We start from the raw sequence: 27,650 nt of genomic DNA on the forward strand, positions 1-27,650 counted from the left end.
CCATTTTCTGAAACACATGTGGTGTCAATATGTTCACTATACTCCTAGATTATTTTATTTATTATTATGGTGTGTGGTTTGTAAAATGAGGTCACTTAGGAGAGATCTGCTCTCTTAGCATCTCAGAGGCTCAGCCAATGTGACATAATGTCCTCAATCTACTCTAGCAAAAATTGTGCTCCAAAAGTCAAATGGTGCTCCTTCCCCCTGCGCCTTTCTGTGTGCCCAAACTAGAGTTACTGACCAGACCACATATGTGGTATCCCTGTGCTCAGGAGAAATTGCACAACACATTATGTAGTCTATTTTTTCCTGTTACCCCTGTGAAAATTAAAAATTTGGGCATTTAGCAACATTTTCAATAAAAAAAAACTTTAATATTTCATTTTCACAGCCAAATATTATAAAATTACGTTAAAAACCAATGTTTTCAAGATGCTCACCACACTCCTAGATAAATTGGGGTAACTTTTGGGGATTTTCTGCTTTTTTGATACCTCGGCGGCTTAACAAATGTGACATAGCATTCGCAATCTATTCCAGACAATTTTGCACTCCAAAAATCAAATAGTGCTCATTCCCTTCCAAGCCCTGTCATGTGCAAAAACAGTAGGTTTCTCCCACATATAGGGCATCAGCATGCAAAAGAGAAATTGCACAACAAACTGGATGGTCCATTTTCTCCTGAGGCTAAAGCAACATTTTTGTGGAGCAAATATAATTTTTCATTTTCATGTTTCAATGATTAAAGATTTTGTGAAGCTCCTGTAGGTTCAAGATGCTCACTGAACCCCTAAATAAATTTCTCGAGGAATGTAGTTTCCAAAATTGGGTCACTTGAGGGGCTTTCTGCTGTTTTGGCACCCTGGGGGCTATTTACATGTGACATAGCATTCACAATCTATTCCAGTCAAATTTACGCTCCAAAAATGAAATAGCTCTCTTTCCATTCTGGACCGTGCCAAGTGCCCAAACAGCAGATTTTGACCACATATGTGATGTCATCTCATTTTTGAGAAATTGCATAGCAATTTATAGGGTCCATCTTCTCCTATTACTCCTTGTGAAAATTATAAACTTGGGGCTAAAACAACATTTTGTGGATTCACATCCAAATATGATAAAGTTCTATGTAGGACCTGTGGGTTCAAATGCTGAGCATACACAAAGATGAATTCATCTTGGGGTTTAGTTTACAAAATGGGGTCAAATTTGGAGTTTCTGCTGGATTGGTAGGCCTGGAATGCTGAAAATGCGACATGGTAACTGCACTATATTACAGCCAAATTTACTCTATTAATAACCAATAATGCTTCTGCTCTTCCGAGCCCTGCCGTGCTCCCAAACAACAGTTTTTGACCTCATATGGGATACTGCAACATGTAAAAGAAATTATGTAATACATTTTAGGGTCCATTTTCTCCTTTTGCCCCTTGTGAAATTGAAAATTATGCAGCTAAAGCAATATTTTAGTGGAAAACATATACCGTATTTTTCGGACTATAAGACGCACCAGACCATAAGACTCACCCCAAATTTTGGGGTGGAAAATAGGAAAAAATTTTTTATAAGATGGAGGTCTGTCTTATAGACTGAATAGGTATCTTACCTCAGGGGCTGAAGCGAGGGTCACAGGAGGCAGGGTCCTTCAGGAAGCCAGCGGAAGTGGATGAATGCTGTGGACCCTAAATGCGAGTGGTGGGACCTGTGGTGGGGCCTGTGGCCTGTGGTGGGGCTGGAGCCTGGCTGGGACCTGTGGTCTGGATGGGGTCGGGGCCTTTGGGTGGCATGCGCTGCTGTCCGGTGGCCGCGGCTGTGCAGCGGTGTGGCAGAGCGGTGGTGGGTGCTGCGGTGCGGCTTTCCGGTGGCCACGGCAATCTTCATGAAGCTGTGATCCACAGAAAAATGGCCGCCCGAGCTCCCAGACGGCGCATGCGCCAGCTCGGGTGTCCATTTTCCTGTAGATCACTGTGCACCCACCACCGCTCTGCCTCGCCACCAGGCAGCGCTGCATATCCACTCTGCGTCACCGCCGCACAGCCGCTCTGCCTTGCTGTCGCACCCACCGCCGCTCTGCTGCATCGGCCCTGCGATCCCGCTATACCACCACCACAAGTATCTGGTAAGGTTCAGACCATAAGACGCACCCCCTATTTTCCTCCTAAATTTTGGGGGAAAAAAGTGCGTCTTATGGTCCAAAAAATACGGTAATTTTTCATTTTTTAATTCCACATTGTCTTAATTTCTGTGTAGCCACTGAAGAGTTGATACATTTTCTTACAGCAGTGTAGAGTAATTTTAGGGTTGCAGTTTTTAAAATGGTATGACTTCTGGGGGTTTTCTGACATATAGGTTCCTCAAACTCCCTTCAAAACTTAATAGGTCCGTAAAAAAAATAAGAGAATCTCAAGAGAACCTTCCTTCACAATTAATGACAAAATTCAACAGATTATTACACCTTATTTCCATAAAACATCATAGACCAGAAGACAGCTGCATTCCTTACCAATCCACACCCAATAACACCTTTTTTCTACATTTTACCAAAAATACACAAATCCCTGACAAATTCACCCGGACGGCCCATAGTAGCATCCATTGACTCAATCTTATCCTCTCTATCTATTTACCTGGAAAAAATACTCACACCCCTCACCAAAAAAAAACATTCCTAGCTACTAGGCATGGAACACTTGCTTAAAATCATAAATCACATCAAGTCGGTTCCTCCAGACAAGTGTTGAGCCACCCCCGTAGTGTTCGAGTTCGGTTCGGTTCGTCGAACACCCGTGTGTTCGCCGAACTGTTCGTCGAACTGTTCGTCGAACACCTTCGAACACCGTTAAAACCAATGGCAGGCAAACAAAAACACATAGAAACACATAGAAAACACCTTCAAAGGTGTCCAAAAGCTGACAAACTGCTCAGAAGACACAACTAACACATGGAAAAGTGACAAGTACATATAGTCATGCGAAAATAAAAGAGGTGGAGGAGTAAAAGGAGGGGGAGACACAGATATAGGCATGTCATGCCCTTCTAAAATCCAAAAAGTGAGAAGCCGACACGGCCAGTCCGCTCCTGCCCGTGCCACCTCCGTGTCGCTGGGTTTGTGCCAGAGCCGCGGTGAACCCTGACGGCCAGCCCCCCTCTCCCAATACTGGTGCCTGTCCGCTGGTGGGTCGAGCGAGCCCCCCTGTGGTGGAGGCAGCTCTAAGCTTTTTAATTTAAATTGTCTTTCTAATTTGAATGAATACACTTTAAATCCATTTACAAGGATCTATTGGAGGGCAAGTCTCATGCCAGCAGCCGCGGTAATTCCAGCTCCAGTAGCGTCCACTAAAGCTGCTGCAGTTAAAAAGCTTTTATAAGGATCGAGCTCGGCTGTCCACCGCAAGGCATCCTACTGCCAGTCCCAGCCCCTATGCCTTGGGGTGCCTCCTGATGCTCTTCACTAAGTATCCCATGGTCCCGAAGCATTTCCTTTGAAAAAATTAAGTGTCTAAACTACAGGTGGTGCAGCTTGCTTAACAGCCGGGATAATCCGCTGACTAGCAGACACTGCTACTAGGCACAAAGTATTTCCTGGGCTAGATGCAGTTAAAAATTTGTAATTAGATACTCTTGTTGGATGCTGAGAAAGCATTCCATAGAGTCTCCTGGCACGCCATATATGATTCTCTTAAAAAGCTTGGGGTAGGGGTCTAGGGGACCCTTTTATAGCCAAAATCACGGCCCTGTATCGCAATACGTCACCTAGGCTGAAGATAAATGGAACTGTAGCACCCTGAGGGCTCGGTTGCTACAGACGTATTGCACCTCACCCAGAGGTGTGATATCTCACTCTCAGGTAAGGATGGAGTGTGGATCAGGACCCGACACCTGCATGCATTACACCACATTGCCGTGGGGCAGGGCGACCAATATGCCCCTGAGATGGGCACGACAGTCCCTGTCCCTGGTTGGAGTGGGGGGAGGGAACACTGAGGAAGGGGAACCCTGTAGTGCAGGAGCAGGGAGGAAGCAGTTCCTGGGTGCATTGAGAAGGGAGTATAAAAGGTGGGCACCATCTTAGTTCAGTGCAGAGATGTCTGAGCAGAAGTGGCAGGGAGCAGGGGCTCTGCATGAGCTCTGCTCCGGAGGCGGGCCTAGTAACAGAGGCCCAGGCCTGGAAGAGGGAGAAGGAAGGAAGAGGAGCGGAGAAGGCTCCAGGAACGAGGAATGAAGGGATCCCAGGGGTGCGGACGGGCGAGTCGCCACCGCACGCCCGAATCCACCTGCGTGGAGGGGTCAGGCCAAAGGGGGAGACCGGTCCCCGAACTAGTGGAGGCAGGAAACGACCCTCAGCTAGAAACCGGAGGCTCTGACATTTTATGTGGCGCAGCCCCTCGCTACACCCGCTAGGAAGGCACCACATAGGGTCAGGGAAACTGGCGCCAAGTTTACCAAGAGGAGGCCCGAGGCAGCCAGACAGAAGTGTTGGTAAGAAAGGCCAGACAAAGGACACACAAAGGGGGTCCTGTGAAGTGCTCCAAAGTTATCTGGGAGTTGTCTGAGCCCCTCACCTGGTGAGCACAGTACGACGTGGGCAGCCGTTGCCTGCAGACGTGGTCTGGATAATAAGAACTGTGAGTAAAGGCCCTGGACTGCATCACTGACTCCGTGTCGTTACTGCTGATGCCCTGCACCATCACCCCCATCCTCCGCATACACTGCCCTGAGGCTATACTCCTCCCATGGGGAGTTATGCTACGCTCTGCTGCACCCACAATACCAGCCTCAGCGGTCTGCCCTGTAGCAGCGGTTCACTCTGAACGCAATCCACGGGTGGCGTAGTCGGACATTTAAACATCAAAACCACATAAATAGTTCCGCCACTGGTTTGACCGCCCTGAGCCACGGAACCGGGTCGCCGCCACGAAGACTACAACCACCAGCATCCACCAAAAAGGGTCCGGCTCCGGGTGTCCCAAGGCCCAGGGGGTGCGTCAGAACATTTTCATAACCTTTCACAATCACCAATGGGACAAGGCAGGGATGTCCTCTGTCCCCTCTCTTATACATCCTAGTGACGGAGCACCTGCTCTCATCAATTCGCCATAACCCCAATATTAGGTGGATTGAGGTGGGAGGCACCGAGTACAAGTGCTCTCTATTTGCTGATGATGTCCTAGTATATATCACTCAATCACATATATCCATCCCTGCTGTTATGGCTGAAATAGATCACTTTGTTACATGGTCAAATTTTAAAATCAATGCAGCAAAGTCTGAGGCCCTCGATGTCTCCCTCCCCAAATCCATATAGGATTCCATCCAGTCCAACTTTCCCTTTGCCTGTCCCTCACAGGGTATCAAATACTTAGGAATTCCTATTCATAGAGACCTCTCCCATCTATGTTATCTTAATTTTGGGCCCTTTATTGAACAACTCCATACAGACCACGGTTGGCAAGTTAGAACTGTAAGATTCACTACGTGAACCACTGGTGTTTTGTGGAAAAGCGTTCCAAATTATTATGCAAAAAGTGTTTAGGAGTGATAAGGGAAGAATTTGTTTGTTTGTCAGTTAAACTCATTGATGGTGATGTGTGTCAGGGCTCTTTATATCACTGTAAGCAATTGCAGACACGTGTGCTAATTAGTTTGGCAGGTGTGTCCAATGAAAGGCAAGACTACTTAAGAAGGCTCTCTCACATTATTAAGCAGCCTACATTTTCTGCCAAAATGGGAAAGAAAAAGGATGTGTCGGCTGCTGAGAAGCAACAAATTGTGGAGTGTTTAGGTCAAGGCATGACTACAATCAACATTGTGCGATGATCAGGATGAAGTGTCTTGGCAATCAAGAAGTATGTAGCTGATTCACAGTACACACGTGTGCGTGCTGATAAGGGCAAATTGAGGACTCTTTCCTACAGGCAATTACGTCAGGTTGAAAGAGCAGCGGCCAAAAAGCCTTGTCATAGCAGCAGACAAGGTTTTGAAGCTGCTTGTGCCTCCAACGTCCCCCGAACAACAAGATGCAGGGTCCTTCAGAGGTTTGCAGCTGTGCATACGCCATCCTGTCGACCTCCTCTATCCACTTCACACAAGCAGAAACGGCTCCAGTGGGCCAAATATTACATGAAGACTGATTTCAAAACAGTTTTGTTCACTGATGAGTGCCGTGCAGCGCTCGATGGTCCAGATGGATGGAGTGGAGGATGGCTGGTTGATGGACACCCTACGCAAACACGGCTACAGCGCCAACAAGGAGGAGGTGGAGTAATGTTTTCGGCTGGAATCATGGGGAGAGAGATTGTCGGCCCCTTTAGGATCCCTGAAGGCGCTAAAGATGAACTCCATAATGTATGTGGATTTTCTCAAACAGCACTTCCTGCCATGGTTCAAGAAGAAGAACCGTGTATTTCACAGCAAGATCATTTTTCTGCATGATAATGCACCATCTCATGCTGCACATAAAACATCTGCATCTCTGGCTGATATGGGCATAAAAGGGGACAAACTTATGGTGTGACCCCCATGCTACCCTGACCTCTACCCCATTCAGAACCTTTGGAGCATCATTAAAAGGAGTGTCTATGATGGCGGGAGGCAGTTCACATCTAAGCAACAGCTCTGGGAGGGTATTCTGTCCTCATGCAAAACAATTGAAGCAGAAACCATCCAAAACCTGACAAATTCAATGGACAAGAGAGTTCAGAAGCTCCTTTCGAACAAGGGGTCCTATGTGAAAATGTAACATCACCTAGAATAAAGTTTTGAGTTGAAAACTGTTTGATTTCAGTTTCTAACAACCTGCTAATGCTTATAATTTCAAAAATGACCATTTTTTTGGTCTTTATTAAAATGAAAAGGTTGATCGAAAAGTTTGGGGGATCTAAGAGTGTGGCAACCCAGTAGTCATGATTACTTCGAATTCTGACAATATGAGGGTCATGCTGCAGGTAGTGCAGCAAGAAGGCACTTATGTGTCTTGCGCATCTCGGAGCCCCAAAATTATTTTCCGGGCTAGATGCAGCTAAAAATTATTTTTAATTTTAAATCTGGTGAAGCTTTAGTATAGATGGCCTAATAGGATCAGTGCTGCACACTGCTACAAAGCCCAAATTATTTTCCAGTCAAGATACAGATAAACATGATTAGTAATTTGAAAGCTTAAAACGGTTGGTAGGGTGATTTTAACCAATCATCAAGCTTTTACTCTCCCCAGGATGACACAGGGGTAGAAAAGTCGTTTCGGATCCATGATTTGTTCATCTTTATGAACGTGAGTCTGTCTACATTATCAGTGGAGAGCCGCGTGCGCTTACCTGTCAGCACACCACCAGCAGCGCTGAACACACGTTCAGACAGAACGCTGGCTGCCTGGCATGACAAGATCTCCAAGGCGTAAGTGGCTAGCTCCGGCCATTTATCCAGATTGGAAGTCCAAAAAGAGCAAGGGTCCAGTGACACAGTCGTGGCTTCAATGTTTACTTGGAGATACTCCTGTACCATCGTCTCTAGGCGTTGACTATGTGTCAGACTTCTTGTCTCCTGTGGCCTTGCAAAGGATGGGCTAAAAAAGTGGTGAAATGATTCCGCAAAATTGATGTTACCAGCAGATACTGTGGTTCTGTTACGGTTTGGGTGCTGAACACTTGACGGTCCCACGGATGGCAAGTTGGAACTGTGAGATTCACTACGTGCACCACTGGTATTTTGTGGAAAAGCACATGTAAGATTCTGCAACAGTCTCTGCTGATACTCCTGCATGCGTGCATCCCTTTCTATGGCAGGAATAATTTCTGCAAATTTACTTTTGTACCGGGGATCTAACAGTGTGGCAACCCAGTAGTCAGGATTATTTCTAATTCTCACAATTCGAGGGTCATGTTGCAGGTAGTGCAGCAAGAAGGCACTCATGTGTGTTGCGCATCCAGGAGCACCAAGTCCCTGTTGTGTTGGTGGCGAGGTAACAATCATGCTTCCTTCCTCTGTCCTCTCCCCCCAACCTCGCACAACAGAAATGTGATCAAGGTCTCCCTCATCTGATGAGTCTTCCATCAGTTCGTCCTCCACTTTTTCCTGGGCTCCTGCACCTTCCTCACTAGTTTGGCTGCTACCATGCACCCTGGTAAAACCATCTCCCCCACCCTCACATGCCTGCCGCCTTGGTGCTGCCGACCGTCTGGACCTTGCAGATGTTAGCCCTTCCGCATACAACTCCTCCTCCTCTACTTCCTCCACCTCCTCTTGTGCCACCACCTGACTCCGAATTCTGTTTAACATGTGCTCCAGCATGTAAATCACCGGAATAGTCATGCTGATAATGGCATCGTCAGCACTAAACATCTTCGTCGCCATTTCAAAACTGTGCAGAAGGGTGCATAGGTCCCTGATCTGAGACCACTCCTCCAGCGTGATTTGCCCCACCTCTGGATCTCGTTGACCCAGGCTATACGTCACAACGTATTGCACCAGGGCTTGTCGGTGCTGCCACAGTCGCTGCAACATGTGCAGAGTTGAATTCCACCGGGTAGGCACATCGCATTTTAGCCGGTGAAGTGGCAGGCCCAACGACTTCTGTAGAGATGTAAGTCGCTGAGCTGCGGGATGCGAACGGCGGAAGTGAGCACACAGCGACCGTGCCCTCTGCAGAAGGCCATCTAGTCTGGGATAGTGGGCTAAAAATTGCTGGACAACCAGGTTCAACACGTGAGCCATACAAGGCACGTGTGTGACATTGCCCTGGCGAAGGGCCGCACCCAGGTTTGCAGCATTGTCGCACACGGCCTTCCCTGGTTTCAGGTCCAGTGGAGACAACCATTCATGAAATTGGTTCTCCAGAGCTGACCACAACTCCTCAGCTGTGTGACTCACATTTCCCAGACATTTCAATGTAAAAACCGCCTGATGACGTTGAGCCCTACTGCCAGCATAGTAAGGAGGTGTGCAGGATCCCTTCTGCGCAGTTAGAAAGCTTGTGGCATGACCAGACAGGCTTTGGGTGCAGGTGGAAGACCGAGAGGAGGTTGAGGAGGCAGAAGCAGTGGAGGAACTTTGACATAAAGAGGATTGACGCACAACTCGTGGGGACGGCAAGACTTGGACAGTAGCCCCTTGTCCTGCTGTCACCATAGTTACCCAGTGCCCAGTCAGCGACATGTAACGCCCCTGTCCATGCCTACTCGTCCAAGTGTCTGTGGTGAAATGCACCCTGTCACACACAGAGTTTCTCAAAGAAGCGGTGATGTTGTGTGCGACATGCTGGTGGAGCGCAGGCACACCTTTCTTTGAGAAGTAGTGCCGACTGGGCATCTGGTACTGGGGCACTGCGACGGACATAAGGTCTCGAAAATCCTCTGTGTCCACCAGGCGGAAAGGCAGCATTTCTGTAGCCAAGAGCTTGCAGATGGTGAAATTCAACCTCTTAGCTTTCTCATGGCTAGGAGGAAATGGTCTTTTACTTGTCCACATCTGAGGGACCGAGGGCTGGCTATTGTGCTTAGACGGGCTTGATAAGGGTGTCCCCGGCAAACTGCCGGTTTGTGAGGAAGATGCAGGCGGACATGTTAGGTTGCCTTGATCCAAAGGTGGTGCTATCGATGTCGGACAGCGCTCAACACCAGCTGGTGTTACCACCTCCAAAGAAAATGATGACCTGCCAATCACGCTGGCTGTTGCGGGTAAAGAGGTGGCAGGTCTGCGCCCCAAAACAGGTGTGACTGCTGTCCCCCCAGTCACAGAGGATGAAGAGGCCGCGGATGCACAAGATATGGCAGACGGTGGTTGGCCCGGCCGGCTAGGCCGCATTGTAGCACACTGAGCTTCCCACTGCAACTTATGCTTCATGTCCATGTGCCGGTTCATGCATGAAGTACTCAAACTCTGTATTTTTTGGCCTCTACTTAGCTTTTGCTGACAAATGTTACAGATAACACGAGTTGGGTCATCTTTATCGATCTGAAAAAATGCCCAGGCTATGCAAGGCTTAGCACCCATGCGACCTGAAGAGCCACCTAGACTTGTGGTGAGAGGCAGAGTTGTGTTTGAGGATGCAGTTGTTGACGTGCTTCCAGTACTACGTCTCTGTCCAGGAAGGCGCAACCTGACCTCGTCGTCACTAGCATCTTTCTCCACCTCCTCTGCTGACCTCATCTCTTGGCTGACTGTGGGTTGACAGTAAGTGGGATCTCCAACCTCATCATCATCACCCTGTGTGTTATCACACCCGTCGTCCTCAGAGCCAACCTGTTCCTGCCCTGACAAAAAACTAAAGTTGTCGCTCCAATCAGGTATTTGAGTCTTATCATCGTCTTCCTCATTGTCTCCACCAACAGGAGTTACAGTTTGGGAATGAGGGTCTACATTATGGTCAGAACCTTCTGCGTCTGGTCCTGGATCCGACTCATAAAGATTCTGGGCATCAGTGCAGATCAATTCCTCGTCTGGATTCACAGAAGCGCTGGAGTCGACCTCTGATTCCCAGGCTATAGTATGAGTAAACAGCTCTGCAGACTCAACCATCTGTTCTACCTCATACTCAGACGGGCAGCTGGAGATTTGGGAGCTGTGAGGAAGCAAGTGCGATTTGGGTGACACCTTTGAGGACTGGAGTATTTGTGATGTTGAAGTTGATGTGGAGGAGAGCCCACTTAAAGGAGCACTTGATATCCGTTGAAGCACCTGCTGTTTTTGTGCCTCATCTGGAATTTGTAGCGATTGGCGTGGCCGTAAGAAAGGGATCTTATCACATTGTCCGCTAAAAGAAGTAGACATTTTAGTTTGGCTGGAAGATGGTCTTTCTTCTGCAGATGTTACTGTTGCTTTAACACCTACCCCACGGACACAACCTTTTTTCCCCTTCCCAACACGCCTATTCCCCTTTCCACCAGCAGCAGGCCTTTTTCCACTCATTTTGGTGGTTAACTAATTCACAACTCTGGAGTTGTTTTCACAAAAAAACAATGGATGGTAACCGAGCAGAGCTGAGTGGCCAAACTGTGGTATTAGGCCAAAACTATTGGCTGGGTTAGATGCAGAAAAAAATTATATTCAATTTGCAACCTGATGGAGGTCAGTATAGATGGACTAATACAACAAGTCCCACACACAGCTAGAAGCCCAATATTTTTTCAGAGGTAGATGCAGAAAAAAATATATTCAGTTTGCAACCTGATGGAGGTCAGTATAGGTGGACTAATAGAACAAGTCCCACACACTGCTAGAAGGCCCAATATTTTTTCAGAGCTAGATGCAGAAAAAAATTATATTCAGTTTGCAACCTGATGGAGGTCAGTATAGATGGATTAATAGAACAAGACCCACACACAGCTAGAAGCCCAATATTTTTTCAGAGCTAGATGCAGAAAAAAATATATTCAGTTTGCAACCTGATGGAGGTCAGTATAGGTGGACTAATAGAACAAGTCCCACACACTGCTAGAAGGCCCAATATTTTTTCAGAGCTAGATGCAGAAAAAAATTATATTCAGTTTGCAACCTGATGGAGGTCAGTATAGATGGACTAATACAACAAGTCCCACACACAGCTAGAAGCCCAATATTTTTTCAGAGGTAGATGCAGAAAAAAATATATTCAGTTTTCAACCTGATGGAGGTCAGTATAGGTGGACTAATAGAACAAGTCCCACACACTGCTAGAAGGCCCAATATTTTTTCAGAGCTAAATGCAGAAAAAAATTATATTCAGTTTGCAACCTGATGGAGGTCAGTATAGATGGATTAATAGAACAAGACCCACACACAGCTAGAAGCCCAATATTTTTTCAGAGCTAGATGCAGAAAAAAATATATTCAGTTTGCAACCTGATGGAGGTCAGTATAGGTGGACTAATAGAACAAGTCCCACACACTGCTAGAAGGCCCAATATTTTTTCAGAGCTAGATGCAGAAAAAAATTATATTCAGTTTGCAACCTGATGAAGGTCAGTATAGATGGACTAATACAACAAGTCCCACACACAGCTAGAAGCCCAATATTTTTTCAGAGGTAGATGCAGAAAAAAATATATTCAGTTTGCAACCTGATGGAGGTCAGTATAGATGGATTAATAGAACAAGACCCACACACAGCTAGAAGCCCAAAATTTTTTCAGAGCTAGATGCCGAAAAAAATTATATTCAGTTTGCAACCTGATGGAGGTCAGTATAGGTGGACTAATAGAACAAGTCCCACACACTGCTAGAAGGCCCAATATTTTTTCAGAGCTAGATGCAGAAAAAAATTATATTCAGTTTGCAACCTGATGGAGGTCAGTATAGATGGATTAATAGAACAAGACCCACACACAGCTAGAAGCCCAATATTTTTTCAGAGCTAGGTGCAGAAAAAAATATATTCAGTTTGAAACCTGATGGAGGTCAGTATAGATGGATTAATAGAACAAGACCCACACACAGCTAGAAGCCCAATATTTTTCAGAGCTAGATGCAGAAAAAAATTATATTCAGTTTGCAACCTGATGGAAATCAGTATAGATGGACTAATACAACAAGTCCCACACACAGCTAGAAGCCCAATATTTTTTCAGAGGTAGATGCAGAAAAAAATATATTCAGTTTGCAACCTGATGGAGGTCAGTATAGGTGGACTAATAGATCAAATCCCACACACTGCTAGAAGGCCCAATATTTTTTCAGAGCTAGATGCAGAAAAAAATTATATTCAGTTTGCAACCTGATGGAGGTCAGTATAGATGGATTAATAGAACAAGACCCACACACAGCTAGAAGCCCAATATTTTTTCAGAGCTAGATGCAGAAAAAAATATATTCAGTTTGCAACCTGATGGAGGTCAGTATAGGTGGACTAATAGAACAAGTCCCACACACTGCTAGAAGGCCCAATATTTTTTCAGAGCTAGATGCAGAAAAAAATTATATTCAGTTTGCAACCTGATGGAGGTCAGTATAGATGGGCTAATACAACAAGTCCCACACACAGCTAGAAGCCCAATATTTTTTCAGAGGTAGATGCAGAAAAAAATATATTCAGTTTGCAACCTGATGGAGGTCAGTATAGGTGGACTAATAGAACAAGTCCCACACACTGCTAGAAGGCCCAATATTTTTTCAGAGCTAGATGCAGAAAAAAATTATATTCAGTTTGCAACCTGATGGAGGTCAGTATAGATGGATTAATAGAACAAGACCCACACACAGCTAGAAGCCCAATATTTTTTCAGAGCTAGATGCAGAAAAAAATTATATTCAGTTTGCAACCTGATGGAGGTCAGTTTAGATGGATTAATAGAACAAGACCCACACACAGCTAGAAGCCCAATATTTTTTTCAGAGCTAGATGCAGAAAAAAATTATGTTCAGTTTGCAACCTGATGGAGGTCAGTATAGGTGGACTAATAGAACAAGTCCCACACACTGCTAGAAGGCCCAATATTTTTTCAGAGCTAGATGCAGAAAAAAATTATATTCAGTTTGCAACCTGATGGAGGTCAGTATAGATGGATTAATAGAACAAGACCCACACACAGCTAGAAGCCCAATATTTTTTCAGAGCTAGATGCTGAAAAAAATATATTCAGTTTGCAACCTGATGGAGGTCAGTATAGATGGATTTATAGAACAAGACCCACACACAGCTAGAAGCCCAATATTTTTTCAGAGCTAGATGTAGAAAAAAATTATATTCAGTTTGCAACCTGATGGAGGTCAGTATAGATGGACTAATACAACAAGTCCCACACACAGCTAGAAGCCCAATATTTTTTCAGAGGTAGATGCAGAAAAAAATATATTCAGTTTGCAACCTGATGGAGGTCAGTATAGGTGGACTAATAGAACAAGTCCCACACACTGCTAGAAGGCCCAATATTTTTTCAGAGCTAGATGCAGAAAAAAATTATATTCAGTTTGCAACCTGATGGAGGTCAGTATAGATGGATTAATAGAACAAGACCCACACACAGCTAGAAGCCCAATATTTTTTCTGAGCTAGATGCAGAAAAAAATTATATTCAGTTTGCAACCTGATGGAGGTCAGTATAGATGGATTAATAGAACAAGACACACACACAGCTAGAAGCCCAATATTTTTTCAGAGCTAGATGCAGAAAAAAATTATATTCAGTTTGCAACCTAATGGAGGTCAGTATAGATGGACTAATACAACAAGTCCCACACACAGCTAGAAGCCCAATATTTTTTCAGAGGTAGATGCAGAAAAAAATATATTCAGTTTGCAACCTGATGGAGGTCAGTATAGGTGGACTAATAGAACAAGTCCCACACACTGCTAGAAGGCCCAATATTTTTTCAGAGCTAGATGCAGAAAAAAATTATATTCAGTTTGCAACCTGATGGAGGTCAGTATAGATGGATTAAAAGAAAAAGACACACACTCAGCTAGAAGCCCAATATTTTTTCAGAGCTAGATGCAGAAAAAAATTATATTCAGTTTGCAACCTGATGGAGGTCAGTATAGATGGATTAATAGAACAAGACCCACACACAGCTAGAAGCCCAATATTTTTTCAGAGCTAGATGCAGAAAAAAATATATTCAGTTTGCAACCTGATGGAGGTCAGTATAGATGGATTAATAGAACAAGACCCACACACAGCTAGAAGCCCAATATTTTTTCAGAGCTAGATGCAGAAAAAAATATATTCAGTTTGCAACCTGATGGAGGTCAGTATAGGTGGACTAATAGAACAAGTCCCACACACTGCTAGAAGGCCCAATATTTTTTCAGAGCTAGATGCAGAAAAAAATTATATTCAGTTTGCAACCTGATGGAGGTCAGTATAGATGGACTAATACAACAAGTCCCACACACAGCTAGAAGCCCAATATTTTTTCAGAGGTAGATGCAGAAAAAAATATATTCAGTTTGCAACCTGATGGAGGTCAGTATAGGTGGACTAATAGAACAAGTCCCACACACTGCTAGAAGGCCCAATATTTTTTCAGAGCTAGATGCAGAAAAAAATTATATTCAGTTTGCAACCTGATGGAGGTCAGTATAGATGGATTAATAGAACAAGACCCACACACAGCTAGAAGCCCAATATTTTTTCAGAGCTAGATGCAGAAAAAAATATATTCAGTTTGCAAAATGATGGAGGTCAGTATAGGTGGACTAATAGAACAAGTCCCACACACTGCTAGAAGGCCCAATATTTTTTCAGAGCTAGATGCAGAAAAAAATTATATTCAGTTTGCAACCTGATGGAGGTCAGTATAGATGGATTAATAGAACAAGACCCACACACAGCTAGAAGCCCAATATTTTTTCAGAGCTAGATGCAGAAAAAAATATATTCAGTTTGCAACCTGATGGAGGTCAGTATAGATGGATTAATAGAACAAGACCCACACACAGCTAGAAGCCCAATATTTTTTCAGAGCTAGATGCAGAAAAAAATTATATTCAGTTTGCAACCTGATGGAGGTCAGTATAGATGGACTAATACAACAAGTCCCACACACAGCTAGAAGCCCAATATTTTTTCAGAGGTAGATGCAGAAAAAAATATATTCAGTTTGCAACCTGATGGAGGTCAGTATAGGTGGACTAATAGAACAAGTCCCACACACTGCTAGAAGGCCCAATATTTTTTCAGAGCTAGATGCAGAAAAAAATTATATTCAGTTTGCAACCTGATGGAGGTCAGTATAGATGGACTAATACAACAAGTCCCACACACAGCTAGAAGCCCAATATTTTTTCAGAGGTAGATGCAGAAAAAAATATATTCAGTTTGCAACCTGATGGAGGTCAGTATAGGTGGACTAATAGAACAAGTCCCACACACTGCTAGAAGGCCCAATATTTTTTCAGAGCTAGATGCAGAAAAAAATTATATTCAGTTTGCAACCTGATGGAGGTCAGTATAGATCGATTAATAGAACAAGACCCACACACAGCTAGAAGCCCAATATTTTTTCAGAGCTAGATGCAGAAAAAAATATATTCAGTTTGCAACCTGATGGAGGTCAGTATAGGTGGACTAATAGAACAAGTCCCACACACTGCTAGAAGGCCCAATATTTTTTCAGAGCTAGATGCAGAAAAAAATTATATTCAGTTTGCAACCTGATGAAGGTCAGTATAGATGGACTAATACAAGAAGTCCCACACACAGCTAGAAGCCCAATATTTTTTCAGAGGTAGATGCTGAAAAAAATATATTCAGTTTGCAACCTGATGGAGGTCAGTATAGGTGGACTCATAGAACAAGTCCCACACACTGCTAGAAGGCCCAATATTTTTTCAGAGCTAGATGCAGAAAAAAATTATATTCAGTTTGCAACCTGATGGAGGTCAGTATAGATCGATTAATAGAACAAGACCCACACACAGCTAGAAGCCCAATATTTTTTCAGAGCTAGATGCAGAAAAAAATATATTCAGTTTGCAACCTGATGGAGGTCAGTATAGGTGGACTAATAGAACAAGTCCCACACACTTCTAGAAGGCCCAATATTTTTTCAGAGCTAGATGCAGAAAAAAATTATATTCAGTTTGCAACCTGATGGAGGTCAGTATAGATGGACTAATACAACAAGTACCACACACAGCTAGAAGCCCAATATTTTTTCAGAGGTAGATGCAGAAAAAAATATATTCAGTTTGCAACCTGATGTAGGTCAGTATAGGTGGACTAATAGAACAAGTCCCACACACTGCTAGAAGGCCCAATATTTTTTCAGAGCTAGATGCAGAAAAAAATTATATTCAGTTTGCAACCTGATGGAGGTCAGTATAGATGGATTAATAGAACAAGACCCACACACAGCTAGAAGCCCAATATTTTTTCAGAGCTAGATGCAGAAAAAAATTATTTTCAGTTTGCAACCTGATGGAGGTCAGTATAGATGGATTAATAGAACAAGACCCACACACAGCTAGAAGCCCAATATTTTTTTCAGAGCTAGATGCAGAAAAAAATTATGTTCAGTTTGCAACCTGATGGAGGTCAGTATAGGTGGACTAATAGAACAAGTCCCACACACTGCTAGAAGGCCCAATATTTTTTCAGAGCTAGATGCAGAGAAAAATTATATTCAGTTTGCAACCTGATGGAGGTCAGTATAGATGGATTAATAGAACAAGACCCACACACAGCTAGAAGCCCAATATTTTTTCAGAGCTAGATGCTGAAAAAAATATATTCAGTTTGCAACCTGATGGAGGTCAGTATAGATGGATTAATAGAACAAGACCCACACACAGCTAGAAGCCCAATATTTTTTCAGAGCTAGATGTAGAAAAAAATTATATTCAGTTTGCAACCTGATGGAGGTCAGTATAGATGGACTAATACAACAAGTCCCACACACAGCTAGAAGCCCAATATTTTTTCAGAGGTAGATGCAGAAAAAAATATATTCAGTTTGCAACCTGATGGAGGTCAGTATAGGTGGACTAATAGAACAAGTCCCACACACTGCTAGAAGGCCCAATATTTTTTCAGAGCTAGATGCAGAAAAAAATTATATTCAGTTTGCAACCTGATGGAGGTCAGTATAGATGGATTAATAGAACAAGACCCACACACAGCTAGAAGCCCAATATTTTTTCAGAGCTAGATGCAGAAAAAAATTATATTCAGTTTGCAACCTAATGGAGGTCAGTATAGATGGACTAATACAACAAGTCCAACACACAGCTAGAAGCCCAATATTTTTTCAGAGGTAGATGCAGAAAAAAATATATTCAGTTTGCAACCTGATGGAGGTCAGTATAGGTGGACTAATAGAACAAGTCCCACACACTGCTAGAAGGCCCAATATTTTTTCAGAGCTAGATGCAGAAAAAAATTATATTCAGTTTGCAACCTGATGGAGGTCAGTATAGATGGATTAAAAGAACAAGACCCACACTCAGCTAGAAGCCCAATATTTTTTCAGAGCTAGATGCAGAAAAAAATTATATTCAGTTTGCAACCTGATGGAGGTCAGTATAGATGGATTAATAGAACAAGACCCACACACAGCTAGAAGCCCAATATTTTTTCAGAGCTAGATGCAGAAAAAAATTATATTCAGTTTGCAACCTGATGGAGGTCAGTATAGATGGATTAATAGAACAAGACCCACACACACCTAGAAGCCCAATATTTTTTCAGAGCTAGATGCAGAAAAAAATATATTCAGTTTGCAACCTGATGGAGGTCAGTATAGGTGGACTAATAGAACAAGTCCCACACACTGCTAGAAGGCCCAATATTTTTTCAGAGCTAGATGCAGAAAAAAATTATATTCAGTTTGCAACCTGATGGAGGTCAGTATAGATGGACTAATACAACAAGTCCCACACACAGCTAGAAGCCCAATATTTTTTCAGAGGTAGATGCCGAAAAAAATATATTCAGTTTGCAACCTGATGGAGGTCAGTATAGGTGGACTAATAGAACAAGTCCCACACACTGCTAGAAGGCCCAATATTTTTTCAGAGCTAGATGCAGAAAAAAATTATATTCAGTTTGCAACCTGATGGAGGTCAGTATAGATGGATTAATAGAACAAGACCCACACACAGCTAGAAGCCCAATATTTTTTCAGAGCTAGATGCAGAAAAAAATATATTCAGTTTGCAAAATGATGGAGGTCAGTATAGGTGGACTAATAGAACAAGTCCCACACACTGCTAGAAGGCCCAATATTTTTTCAGAGCTAGATGCAGAAAAAAATTATATTCAGTTTGCAACCTGATGGAGGTCAGTATAGATGGATTAATAGAACAAGACCCACACACAGCTAGAAGCCCAATATTTTTTCAGAGCTAGATGCAGAAAAAAATATATTCAGTTTGCAACCTGATGGAGGTCAGTATAGATGGATTAATAGAACAAGACCGACACACAGCTAGAAGCCCAATATTTTTTCAGAGCTAGATGCAGAAAAAAATTATATTCAGTGTGCAACCTGATGGAGGTCAGTATAGATGGACTAATACAACAAGTCCCACACACAGCTAGAAGCCCAATATTTTTTCAGAGGTAGATGCAGAAAAAAATATATTCAGTTTGCAACCTGATGGAGGTCAGTATAGGTGGACTAATAGAACAAGTCCCACACACTGCTAGAAGGCCCAATATTTTTTCAGAGCTAGATGCAGAAAAAAATTATATTCAGTTTGCAACCTGATGGAGGTCAGTATAGATGGACTAATACAACAAGTCCCACACACAGCTAGAAGCCCAATATTTTTTCAGAGGTAGATGCAGAAAAAAATATATTCAGTTTGCAACCTGATGGAGGTCAGTATAGGTGGACTAATAGAACAAGTCCCACACACTGCTAGAAGGCCCAATATTTTTTCAGAGCTAGATGCAGAAAAAAATTATATTCAGTTTGCAACCTGATGGAGGTCAGTATAGATGGATTAATAGAACAAGACCCACACACAGCTAGAAGCCCAATATTTTTTCAGAGCTAGATGCAGAAAAAAATATATTCAGTTTGCAACCTGATGGAGGTCAGTATAGGTGGACTAATAGAACAAGTCCCACACACTGCTAGAAGGCCCAATATTTTTTCAGAGCTAGATGCAGAAAAAAATTATATTCAGTTTGCAACCTGATGAAGGTCAGTATAGATGGACTAATACAACAAGTCCCACACACAGCTAGAAGCCCAATATTTTTTCAGAGGTAGATGCAGAAAAAAATATATTCAGTTTGCAACCTGATGGAGGTCAGTATAGGTGGACTAATAGAACAAGTCCCACACACTGCTAGAAGGCCCAATATTTTTTCAGAGCTAGATGCAGAAAAAAATTATATTCAGTTTGCAACCTAATGGAGGTCAGTATAGATGGATTAATAGAACAAGACCCACACACAGCTAGAAGCCCAATATTTTTTCAGAGCTAGATGCAGAAAAAAATATATTCAGTTTGCAACCTGATGGAGGTCAGTATAGGTGGACTAATAGAACAAGTCCCACACACTGCTAGAAGGCCCAATATTTTTTCAGAGCTAGATGCAGAAAAAAATTATATTCAGTTTGCAACCTGATGGAGGTCAGTATAGATGGACTAATACAACAAGTCCCACACACAGCTAGAAGCCCAATATTTTTTCAGAGGTAGATGCAGAAAAAAATATATTCAGTTTGCAACCTGATGGAGGTCAGTATAGGTGGACTAATAGAACAAGTCCCACACACTGCTAGAAGGCCCAATATTTTTTCAGAGCTAGATGCAGAAAAAAATTATATTCAGTTTGCAACCTGATGGAGGTCAGTATAGATGGATTAATAGAACAAGACCCACACACAGCTAGAAGCCCAATATTTTTTCAGAGCTAGATGCAGAAAAAAATTATATTCAGTTTGCAACCTGAAGGAGGTCAGAATAGATGGATTAATAGAACAAGACCCACACACAGCTAGAAGCCCAATATTTTTTCAGAGCTAGATGCAGAAAAAAATTATATTCAGTTTGCAACCTGATGGAGGTCAGTATAGGTGGACTAATAGAACAAGTCCCACACACTGCTAGAAGGCCCAATATTTTTTCAGAGCTAGATGCAGAAAAAAATTATATTCAGTTTGCAACCTGATGGAGGTCAGTATAGATGGATTAATAGAACAAGACCCACACACAGCTAGAAGCCCAATATTTTTTCAGAGCTAGATGCTGAAAAAAATATATTCAGTTTGCAACCTGATGGAGGTCAGTATAGATGGATTAATAGAACAAGACCCACACACAGCTAGAAGCCCAATATTTTTTCAGAGCTAGATGCAGAAAAAAATTATATTCAGTTTGCAACCTGATGGAGGTCAGTATAAATGGACTAATACAACAAGTCCCACACACAGCTAGAAGCCCAATATTTTTTCAGAGGTAGATGCAGAAAAAAATATATTCAGTTTGCAACCTGATGGAGGTCAGTATAGGTGGACTAATAGAACAAGTCCCACACACTGCTAGAAGGCCCAATATTTTTTCAGAGCTAGATGCAGAAAAAAATTATATTCAGTTTGCAACCTGATGGAGGTCAGTATAGATGGATTAATAGAAAAAGACCCACACACAGCTAGAAGCCCAATATTTTTTCAGAGCTAGATGCAGAAAAAAATTATATTCAGTTTGCAACCTGATGGAGGTCAGTATAGATGGATTAATAGAACAAGACCCACACACAGCTAGAAGCCCAATATTTTTTCAGAGCTAGATGCAGAAAAAAATTATATTCAGTTTGCAACCTGATGGAGGTCAGTATAGATGGACTAATACAACAAGTCCCACACACAGCTAGAAGCCCAATATTTTTTCAGAGGTAGATGCAGAAAAAAATATATTCAGTTTGCAACCTGATGGAGGTCAGTATAGGTGGACTAATAGAACAAGTCCCACACACTGCTAGAAGGCCCAATATTTTTTCAGAGCTAGATGCAGAAAAAAATTATATTCAGTTTGCAACCTGATGGAGGTCAGTATAGATGGATTAAAAGAACAAGACCCTCACACAGCTAGAAGCCCAATATTTTTTCAGAGCTAGATGCAGAAAAAAAATATATTCAGTTTGCAACCTGATGGAGGTCAGTATAGATGGATTAATAGAACAAGACCCACACACAGCTAGAAGCCCATTATTTTTTCAGAGCTAGATGCAGAAAAAAATTAAATTCAGTTTGCAACCTGATGGAGGTCAGTATAGATGGATTAATAGAACAAGACCCACACACAGCTAGAAGCCCAATATTTTTTCAGAGCTAGATGCAGAAAAAAATATATTCAGTTTGCAACCTGATGGAGGTCAGTATAGGTGGACTAATAGAACAAGTCCCACACACTGCTAGAAGGCCCAATATTTTTTCAGAGCTAGATGCAGAAAAAAATTATATTCAGTTTGCAACCTGATGGAGGTCAGTATAGATGGACTAATACAACAAGTCCCACACACAGCTAGAAGCCCAATATTTTTTCAGAGGTAGATGCAGAAAAAAATATATTCAGTTTGCAACCTGATGGAGGTCAGTATAGGTGGACTAATAGAACAAGTCCCACACACTGCTAGAAGGCCCAATATTTTTTCAGAGCTAGATGCAGAAAAAAATTATATTCAGTTTGCAACCTGATGGAGGTCAGTATAGATGGATTAATAGAACAAGACCCACAGACAGCTAGAAGCCCAATATTTTTTCAGAGCTAGATGCAGAAAAAAATATATTCAGTTTGCAACCTGATGGAGGTCAGTATAGGTGGACTAATAGAACAAGTCCCACACACTGCTAGAAGGCCCAATATTTTTTCAGAGCTAGATGCAGAAAAAAATTATATTCAGTTTGCAACCTGATGAAGGTCAGTATAGATGGACTAATACAACAAGTCCCATACACAGCTAGAAGCCCAATATTTTTTCAGAGGTAGATGCAGAAAAAAATATATCCAGTTTGCAACCTGATGGAGGTCAGTATAGGTGGACTAATAGAACAAGTCCCACACACTGCTAGAAGGCCCAATATTTTTTCAGAGCTAGATGCAGAAAAAAATTATATTCAGTTTGCAACCTGATGGAGGTCAGTATAGATGGATTAATAGAACAAGACCCACACACAGCTAGAAGCCCAATATTTTTTCAGAGCTAGATGCAGAAAAAATTATACTCAGTTTGCAACCTGATGGAGGTCAGTATAGGTGGACTAATAGAACAAGTCCCACACACTGCTAGAAGGCCCAATATTTTTTCAGAGCTAGATGCAGAAAAAAATTATATTCAGTTTGCAACCTGATGAAGGTCAGTATAGATGGACTAATACAACAAGTCCCACACACAGCTAGAAGCCCAATATTTTTTCAGAGGTAGATGCAGAAAAAAATATATCCAGTTTGCAACCTGATGGAGGTCAGTATAGGTGGACTAATAGAACAAGTCCCACACACTGCTAGAAGGCCCAATATTTTTTCAGAGCTAGATGCAGAAAAAAATTATATTCAGTTTGCAACCTGATGGAGGTCTGTATAGATGGATTAATAGAACAAGACCCACACACAGCTAGAAGCCCAATATTTTTTCAGAGCTAGATGCAGAAAAAATTATACTCAGTTTGCAACCTGATGGAGGTCAGTATAGGTGGACTAATAGAACAAGTCCCACACACTGCTAGAAGGCCCAATATTTTTTCAGAACTAGATGCAGAAAAAAATTATAGTCAGTTTGCAACCTGATGGAGGTCAGTATAGATGGACTAATAGAACAAGTCCCACACACAGCTAGAAGCCCAAATATTTTTTCAGAGGTAGATACAGATAAAAATGATTTTTAATTTGCAACCTGATGGAGGTCAGTATAGATGGACTAATAGAGAAAGTCCCACACACTGCTTGAAGGCCAAATATTTTTTCAGAGCTAAATGCAGATAAAAATTATTTTTAATTTGCAACCTGATGGAGGTCAGTATAGATGGACTAATAGAGAAAGTCCCACACACTGCTAGAAGGCCAACTACTTTTTCAGTCCTAGATGCAGAAAAAAATTATATTCAGTTTGCAACCTGATGGAGGTCTGTATAGATGGATTAATAGAACAAGTCCCACACACAGCTAGAAGCCCAATATTTTTTCAGAGGTAGATGCAGAAAAAATATATATTCAGTTTGCAACCTGATGGAGGTCTGTATAGATGGATTAATAGAACAAGTCCCACACACAGCTAGAAGCCCAATATTTTTTCAGAGGTAGATGCAGAAAAAAAATATATTCAGTTTGCAACCTGATGGAGGTCAGTATAGATGGACTAATAGAACAAGTCCCACACACAGCTAGAAGCCCAAACATTTTTTCAGAGGTAGATGCAGATAAAAATTATTTTTAATTTGCACCCTGATGGAGGTCAGTATAGATGGACTAATAGAGAAAGTCCCACACACTGCTAGAAGGCCAAATATTTTTTCAGATCTAGATGCAGATAAAAATTATTTTTAATTTGCAAACTGATGGAGGTCAGTATAGATGGACTAATAGAGAAAGTCCCACACACTGCTAGAAGGCCAACTATTTTTTCAGAGCTAGATGCAGAAAAAAATTATATTCAGTTTGCAACCTGATGGAGGTCTGTGTTGATGGATTAATAGAACAAGTCCCACACACAGCTAGAAGCCCAATATTTTTTCAGAGGTAGATGCAGAATAAAAATATATTCAGTTTTCAACCTGATGGAGGTCAGTATAGATGGACTAATAGAGAAAGTCCCACACACTGCTAGAAGGCCAAATATTTTTTCAGAGCTAGATGCAGAAAAAAATTATATTCAGTTTGCAACCTGATGGAGGTCAGTATAGATGGACTAATAGAACAAGTCCCACACATAGCTAGAAGCCCAAATATTTTTTCAGAGGTAGATGCAGATAAAAATTATTTTTAATTTGCAACCTGATGGAGGTCAGTATAGATGGACTAATAGAGAAAGTCCCACACACTGCTAGAAGGCCAAATATTTTTTCAGATCTAGATGCAGATAAAAATTATTTTTAATTTGCAAACTGATGGAGGTCAGTATAGATGGACTAATAGAGAAAGTCTCACACACTGCTAGAAGGCCAAATATTTTTTCAGAGCTAGATGCAGAAAAAAATTATATTCAGTTTGCAACCTGATGGAGGTCTGTATAGATGGATTAATAGAACAAGTTCCACACACAGCTAGAAGCCCAATATTTTTTCAGAGGTAGATGCAGAAAAAAATTATATTCTGTTTGCAACCTGATGGAGGTCAGTATAGATGGACTAATAGAACAAGTCCCACACACAGCTAGAAGCCCAAATATTTTTTCAGAGGTAGATGCAGATAAAAATTATTTTTAATTTGCAACCTGATGGAGGTCAGTATAGATGGACTAATAGAGAAAGTCCCACACACTGCTAGAAGGCCAAATATATTTTCAGATCTAGATGCAGATAAAAATTATTTTTAATTTGCAACCTGATGGAGGTCAGTATAGATGGACTAATAGAGAAAGTCCCACACACTGCTAGAAGGCCAAATATTTTTTCAGAGCTAGATGCAGAAAAAAATTATATTCAGTTTGCAACCTGATGGAGGTCAGTATAGGTGGACTAATAGAACAAGTCCCACACACTGCTAGAAGGCCCAATATTTTTTCAGAACTAGATGCAGAAAAAAATTATATTCAGTTTGCAACCTGATGGAGGTCAGTATAGATGGACTAATAGAACAAGTCCCACACACAGCTAGAAGCCCAAATATTTTTTCAGAGGTAGATACAGATAAAAATGATTTTTAATTTGCAACCTGATGGAGGTCAGTATAGATGGACTAATACAGAAAGTCCCACACACTGCTTGAAGGCCAAATATTTTTTCAGAGCTAGATGCAGATAAAAATTATTTTTAATTTGCAACCTGATGGAGGTCAGTATAGATGGACTAATAGAGAAAGTCCCACACACTGCTAGAAGGCCAACTACTTTTTCAGTCCTAGATGCAGAAAAAAATTATATTCAGTTTGCAACCTGATGGAGGTCTGTATAGATGGATTAATAGAACAAGTCCCACACACAGCTAGAAGCCCAATATTTTTTCAGAGGTAGATGCAGAAAAAATATATATTCAGTTTGCAACCTGATGGAGGTCTGTATAGATGGATTAATAGAACAAGTCCCACACACAGCTAGAAGCCCAATATTTTTTCAGAGGTAGATGCAGAAAAAAAATATATTCAGTTTGCAACCTGATGGAGGTCAGTATAGATGGACTAATAGAACAAGTCCCACACACAGCTAGAAGCCCAAATATTTTTTCAGAGGTAGATGCAGATAAAAATTATTTTTAATTTGCACCCTGATGGAGGTCAGTATAGATGGACTAATAGAGAAAGTCCCACACACTGCTAGAAGGCCAAATATTTTTTCAGATCTAGATGCAGATAAAAATTATTTTTAATTTGCAAACTGATGGAGGTCAGTATAGATGGACTAATAGAGAAAGTCCCACACACTGCTAGAAGGCCAACTATTTTTTCAGAGCTAGATGCAGAAAAAAATTATATTCAGTTTGCAACCTGATGGAGGTCTGTATAGATGGATTAATAGAACAAGTCCCACACACAGCTAGAAGCCCAATATTTTTTCAGAGGTAGATGCATAATAAAAATATATTCAGTTTTCAACCTGATGGAGGTCAGTATAGATGGACTAATAGAGAAAGTCCCACACACTGCTAGAAGGCCAAATATTTTTTCAGAGCTAGATGCAGAAAAAAATTATATTCAGTTTGCAACCTGATGGAGGTCAGTATAAATGGACTAATAGAACAAGTCCCACACACAGCTAGAAGCCCAAATATTTTTTCAGAGGTAGATGCAGATAAAAATTATTTTTAATTTGCAACCTGATGGAGGTCAGTATAGATGGACTAATAGAGAAAGTCCCACACACTGCTAAAAGGCCAAATATTTTTTCAGATCTAGATGCAGATAAAAATTATCTTTAATTTGCAAACTGATGGAGGTCAGTATAGATGGACTAATAGAGAAAGTCTCACACACTGCTAGAAGGCCAACTATTTTTTCAGAGCTAGATGCAGAAAAAAATTATATTCAGTTTGCAACCTGATGGAGGTCTGTATAGATGGATTAATAGAACAAGTCCCACACACAGCTAGAAGCCCAATATTTTTTCAGAGGTAGATGCAGAAAAAAATTATTTTCTGTTTGCAACCTGATGGAGGTCAGTATAGATGGACTAATAGAACAAGTCCCACACACTGCTAGAAGCCCAAATATTTTTTCAGAGGTAGATGCAGATAAAAATTATTTTTAATTTGCAACCTGATGGAGGTCAGTATAGATGGACTAATAGAGAAAGTCCCACACACTGCTAGAAGGCCAAATATTTTTTCAGATCTAGATGCAGATAAAAATTATTTTTAATTTGCAACCTGATGGAGGTCAGTATAGATGGACTAATAGAGAAAGTCCCACACACTGCTAGAAGGCCAAATATTTTTTCAGAGCTAGATGCAGAAAAAAATTCCATTCAGTTTGCAACCTGATGGAGGTCAGTATAGGTGGACTAATAGAACAAGTCCCACACACTGCTAGAAGGCCCAATATTTTTTCAGAACTAGATGCAGAAAAAAATTATATTCAGTTTGCAACCTGATGGAGGTCAGTATAGATGGACTAATAGAACAAGTCCCACACACAGCTAGAAGCCCAAATATTTTTTCAGAGGTAGATACAGATAAAAATGATTTTTAATTTGCAACCTGATGGAGGTCAGTATAGATGGACTAATAGAGAAAGTCCCACACACTGCTTGAAGGCCAAATTTTTTTTCAGAGCTAGATGCAGATAAAAATTATTTTTAATTTGCAACCTGATGGAGGTCAGTATAGATGGACTAATAGAGAAAGTCCCACACACTGCTAGAAGGCCAACTACTTTTTCAGTCCTAGATGCAGAAAAAAATAATATTCAGTTTGCAACCTGATGGAGGTCTGTATAGATGGATTAATAGAACAAGTCCCACACACAGCTAGAAGCCCAATATTTTTTCAGAGGTAGATGCAGAAAAAATATATATTCAGTTTGCAACCTGATGGAGGTCTGTATAGATGGATTAATAGAACAAGTCCCACACACAGCTAGAATCCCAATATTTTTTCAGAGGTAGATGCAGAAAAAATATATATTCAGTTTGCAACCT

The sequence above is a fragment of the Phyllobates terribilis genome, unplaced genomic scaffold (assembly GCF_046119375.1).
Source record: "Phyllobates terribilis strain yellow unplaced genomic scaffold, ASM4611937v1 Scaffold_2__4_contigs__length_985480577, whole genome shotgun sequence".
In the NCBI taxonomy this organism is placed as follows: domain Eukaryota; kingdom Metazoa; phylum Chordata; class Amphibia; order Anura; family Dendrobatidae; genus Phyllobates; species Phyllobates terribilis.